Raw genomic sequence first — 5,674 nt, 5'->3', positions numbered from 1 at the left:
TATGTGTTTGTACCAATCTAATTTGGGAATACCTTCCCTCATCCAGCAGATTATGTCTTTTGCCATCCTCATTTTTTCCCTGATTTTCTCACTTCCTAAAACTGCCTTATGTGTGTTTAAAAAAACCGTAGAGGTGTGTTAAAATTTGCCAACGAAATTCGCTGAAAATGGTATCTATTTCACATTGCAGATTTTGGCCGAGACTTTGCTTCCAAATATGAATCTGGCTTTCATGATGCCATGACAGAAGACAACATTCACAAAGACAACCAGGAGAGCTACTGTGCTGACAGTGAGGAGTGTGCTGAGGAATGGGGAAGCCAGCAGTGAACAGAGAGCTGTGTGGCCTGGAGGAGAAGAAGGAAACAAGCTGACACTCAGAGAGGAAGGAATGGAGAAGAAGTAGCATGAGAGTACCCTGTGCTGAGGAGGGAAATAAGAAAACTGGAGCAGAAGGGAGTAAGTATGGGGGAGAATCAGAGCAAAAAATGATGGGATGGCTGGGCAGGACAAAAAGGTAAGGGAGAAGATGAGATGGATGCACCCTGAAAAATTTGTAAAAATATTGTTGTGAAGACAAATTGATTAATGCTTTTTAAGTGCCAGCTGTTCTAGTAACAAAATCCATAAAAAAATCAAGATGCCAATAATCATGTTTCAGTTGATTAAGAGCTATGGTAACATGTGGTAAATAAACTCCAGAGCCACATATTGAGTGATAAGAGAAAAGAGAAATATTGAAAAATTGTCTAAGCTATAAGCATGTGCCCTGAGTGAGGCAGGTGTCCTGTGGAAGAACTAAAGATTGTATCAAAAAACTAAAGATTATATCATAATGTATGCTCATAAATCCTAGCAAATAAAATTTGCATGGGCAATCTTAATTCTGACATTTCCTAAATCTGAGGGTTTCATTTTGCAATCTTAATGTTCTTACTGGCATTAAAATTAGAAAACAGTTAAGCTAGGTTAAACATAGAATCAATGAAATCTTAGCTGCAAGTGCTTCTGCTTCCCAGATGGTTTAAAGCTATTGGTAAACCTACCTCAAACAAACAAATAAAAACTATATTGCTTTATTCCTTAGATGTAAAACTGTGATGCTTTAAAAATAAGCACAGCATGAGAAGTTCTACTGAAGATCTAATTAGTTTCTGAAGTTTTAAATCTGTCTTATGGTGCCTCATATTTCTGTGCAAAAATTCAAGAAATAATAGCATTGCACTCCTTTTGCTTCACTGCCTTCAGAAATCTTTATTTCATGCTTCAGATTTAAACTGTCATTAATTAGATTCACATCATGTAACTACACTTCAGGAAGAATAATACAAACTTGATCTGACATTCTTATTTTCTTTTCCAGCAACTTCCTTTATTTTTCTAGCTTTTATAGTCCTCTGGGCTCCTGTTCTACAGGATATACTGATTATATCCGTTCTTTGACACTTTCAGCTTTCAACCTGACTTCCTTAAGACATTTAAATAGTGGGTCTGTAGGGAAAATTAGCTAACTTTCCCTGTCTTTCTTAGGTTCTGATTTTACCCTCTGCTTCCATTCTTTCATGAAGAAAAAAAATTTCATTCTTAAGATAAGCAATGAAAAATGGTGTTTCAGAGACAATTTATAATGACCTCCCTGACATAATGTAATTTAACATTGTAACTAAAGAGGGAACAGACTTTTTAACTGCTACAGCAGAAAAGTAGAAAAAAGAGAAAATGCTCTTTGAATAATTTGATTTTGATGCCTTGAAATGTTGAACTAAGGAAAGCAACTAGTGGATTTGGAGATGAAGAATTTTTAAAATTATTTCTTGAATCTTAAAAAATTCCCCAGATAATCCCTAAAAGAGCCCTTAAAACAACTTGCAAACAACATATTTCTGAAACATATTTTCTTGTCTATCTTTTACAGTAGTACATTTTTTCAGTGTGCATAGTGTGCATTATTTAATGTAGTATGAATATGTCACCATATTTTGCAACACAACACAAAAAAATTACTATCTCTCAATAAGTAACAGAAGTCTTTGTAACTTCAATTCTTAAATTTCAAAATGCCCTTTTATCTTAGTTAAGTGAATTATGTAGTTGAAAATACAACTCTTTAGTCCAACTGTTCATTTGTATCACCTTCAAGAAATATCTTTCTCTAACTCCACAAGTCTACTTGGTTATAATTCTCAGTTTGCAGAAAGAGACGTGACTGAGAGAGACAGAAACTTTATATTACAAGATATATTTCTCTAATGAAATAGTTATTAAATTTCCATGGCCTAGGAAAATTTTGAGGGAAGTCTTTAAAAGGAAGTCCCCTTAGGTTTTGGAAAGAGAAAAAGCCCTAGGGTGTGGGGCAAATTATGTTCTTTTTTTATGGATAAACTGTTATGTATAATTTCAATAAATAAAGGATTAAATGAAGAGGTTTTCTTAATGCTGTTTCAAATTAAAATGCATTAGCAATAATCATAGGAAAATAATACAATGAAACAACCACTAATACAAAACTTGAGAAAAGTAAGAATGAATTCAAGATGGTTACTGAGGTAGTGAAGAAATTTTCAGTGAAATATTGATGTCTGATATGGCAAATGTCAATTGCAATAATTTCACTTTTATGCACTTATGTACATTGTTGAATGTCTTGTCAATGGAAATTGCTGTGTTAGCAGATGACAACAGAATGGAATTAAGATGAAAAGGAAGACAAAATCAAAACCAGTATTTGTATAATGAAACTCATAAAAATAAATGGGATATAATATACTTTAAATTAGCATTAGGCCAAACCTAATAGCTATGACATCTTGTAGAAAAGAAAATTTGTGCTGGATGTTTAAAGAGGCAGACAAAATCACTGAAAATTAAAACTCGCAGGCAGGTGCTGGTTTTCTCTTGGCTTTTTCATATCAAATCCTAAAATCCCTTAGGCTTTGTTATTTATTGCCCTAAGAAATGTAATAAAAATAAAGAACAAGTACTACATGTGTGCTTTTACTTTTTCTAACAGGAGCCAATATTATTAACAAAATGAAAATGGCTATATGAGAAAGACAGAAAAGAAGTTTATGAGAAGGATTACTTGACGTGGCTACCTGGTTATCTGTGCTAAGAGTCTTTCAGTTCCAAGTGATCTCTTTCAGTGGGGTGATCTTACATTGTCAAATACAAATTTGGACGACAGAATTAGCAAAATTCTTGCAGAAAACAGATTAGAAAATCAATAATGACAGTATTGAACTGTCCAATTAAAAACAAAAACAAACAAACAAAACAAAAACAAACAAAACCACAAAAACAAAAACCAACCTTTTCCAACATATCCCAGATACAGGTCAAGCTCCTACAGTCAAATAGAATTAGCTTTGCCACATAAATAGCTGCGGTAGTTTAAATGAAATGCAGATATGAGAAACCAGGAGATGGACAAAGTAAAGATTCACAGAAAGTGTTGATAAGGATTCACAGATTATTCTGAGTTGGAAGAGACCCACAAGGATTATCAAGTTCAACTCTTAAATAAGTGACCTGTAACAGGAATTGAACCCACCACCATATTCTAACCAACTGAGCTCAATCTCAGGGTGGCACTTAAGGGGAAAATAAATAGGAAAGAGACCAGAAGAAATAATGAAAAATAAAGAAGAAATACAAGAAAATCAAAACAGAGTAAGGTTTTGTTTCATATAAAAAATTAGACAAGTACATTTTTGTCTGATATATAAGAAGAAAATCCATATAGAAAATGGTTCAGCAAAAACCAAAGTCTGTTAGCCAAGTTACTAAATCAGAATTTAAAGTGTTTTGTTTGGCACCTTTTGGAAGGAGTTGAATATGATACAATCCAACATGTAAGAAAGCAAAATTACAGGTTTCACTTATTAATGGTTGCTCAATTCAGAATTCAGAAGCAGTATTCAGACTGCCTTATAGAGGAAGTCAGCTACATCAACTGTTGATGGTTATATTCACTGAAAGATATTGAAAGTTTTAAATCTTATCTTCTCAATTATTTAGGTACATCATGTAAGCAGCATTATTAATTTAATTGTGGTCCTCTTGAACTGATTTTTCTCTGCAGATTGAATACTGTTGATTGTGTCTACCCCTTAGGGCTTTCATACTATTTGTTCATGTCACTGAACAAGAATAAAACACGAAGGAGAACAACAAAGACAGGCTTCCTTTTTGAGGTCCTGTGCTCCCTGGTAGAGCAAAGAATGGTGAAAAGAAATAAACTGCATCTTCAAAGATGTACAATGCTCTGAGAAAAATGTGCACTTGATTATTCCATTCAAAAGTATCCAAGAAGATAAGTGCAAAACTATCAGCAAGTGGCACCCAAAAGAACATATCATGGTGATAAAAAGGAAGTTATTTGTTGATAGAACTACTATAAAAAGGGCGTCACTGAGTCCTGCCAAAGTGACAGTGACATTTTAAGTTATCTAAAAGGTAACTAAAATCACAGCTAGTACTTACTGCATTTATAAGAAATACAAAGTCAAATACCTCTGAAGAGAAGTTTTGAAGGACAAGTGATGAAATTTTATGTTTCATATTGTAACTGGATGCCTTTTAGGCTTAAATCCTCTCCTTGACAGAGAGTCATTGCTCTGTTTCCAAAGCCAGCAGTTTTAGTGTAGCAAAAGCTTTGAGATTTATCAGCTTTGAGTTATAAGAAAGATTTAAGTATGGAAATCAAGTTATTCTACAGTTAGAACTGTAGTGTAGCTCTTTGTCAGAGCTATGCCTATATTCATACCCAGTGTATCAAGTCATTAGTTCCCTAGGTAGTCTGGGAATGTGCCAAATTCTGTGTAGATATTAAAATGGACTTGCTTGAAACATCTGATAGATGTGAAAGTCCAAGACACGTACAAAATGAAGTATTTGACTGATTATTTCAAGAAGCTCTTCATCTGGGAATTTTGAAGAGTCTAGAGAATCTCACAAGACTTTCCATAGGCCAGTCTGTGGGCTTAAATGCATTGTTTAGCAACCTAGATAATGAGTATGGCAATTCCCTCTAGACACTTTCCCAGTTATTTCCTCCTGTAAAATTGATCAAACAGTATAGAAATAAGACTCAAGTAGCGATCCAATAAAACCTTGTAGATTGTGGCTGGATGACTGGTTCCTACCCAAGCTATTCTGTCACTGCCATCATATGGCATGGGGAGTTAAAACAAAAAGCAAAAGGCTTATGTATAAGGACAGTGGGAAGTCACTCCCCAGTTACCACCACAAGCAAAACAAATCTCACTCAGAAAAGCTAATTGAATTTATTACCAATCAAATCAGGGTAGGATAATAAGAAATAAAACCAAATTGAAGAAACACCTTTTCTCCACCTCTCTCTTCTTCTGAGCTTAGTTTCCCTCATGATTTCCCTACGTGACTCCTTCACAGCAGTACAGAGAGATGGGGAATGGGAGATGTGATCCATTCATCATATAATTCAGCTCCTGCCCATGAGGAGAGGATCCTCAAATCTTTCCACATTCCATTGTAGGGTTCCTCACATAGGAGACAGTCTTCCCCAAACATCTCCAACATGAATCTTTCTCCTGGGCAGCAGTTCCTCTTTAACAGCTCATGTGGATCCCTCTCACGTGGTGCAGTCTTTCAGGAACAGTCTGCTCCAGCGTGGGCCTCCTGGGATCACAAGTCC

The sequence above is a fragment of the Lonchura striata genome, chromosome 1, assembly GCF_050655825.1.
Source record: "Lonchura striata isolate lonStrDom1 chromosome 1, ASM5065582v1, whole genome shotgun sequence".
In the NCBI taxonomy this organism is placed as follows: domain Eukaryota; kingdom Metazoa; phylum Chordata; class Aves; order Passeriformes; family Estrildidae; genus Lonchura; species Lonchura striata.
The sequence above is the reverse complement of the archived record's forward strand: the minus strand, read 5'-3'. Positions refer to the sequence as shown.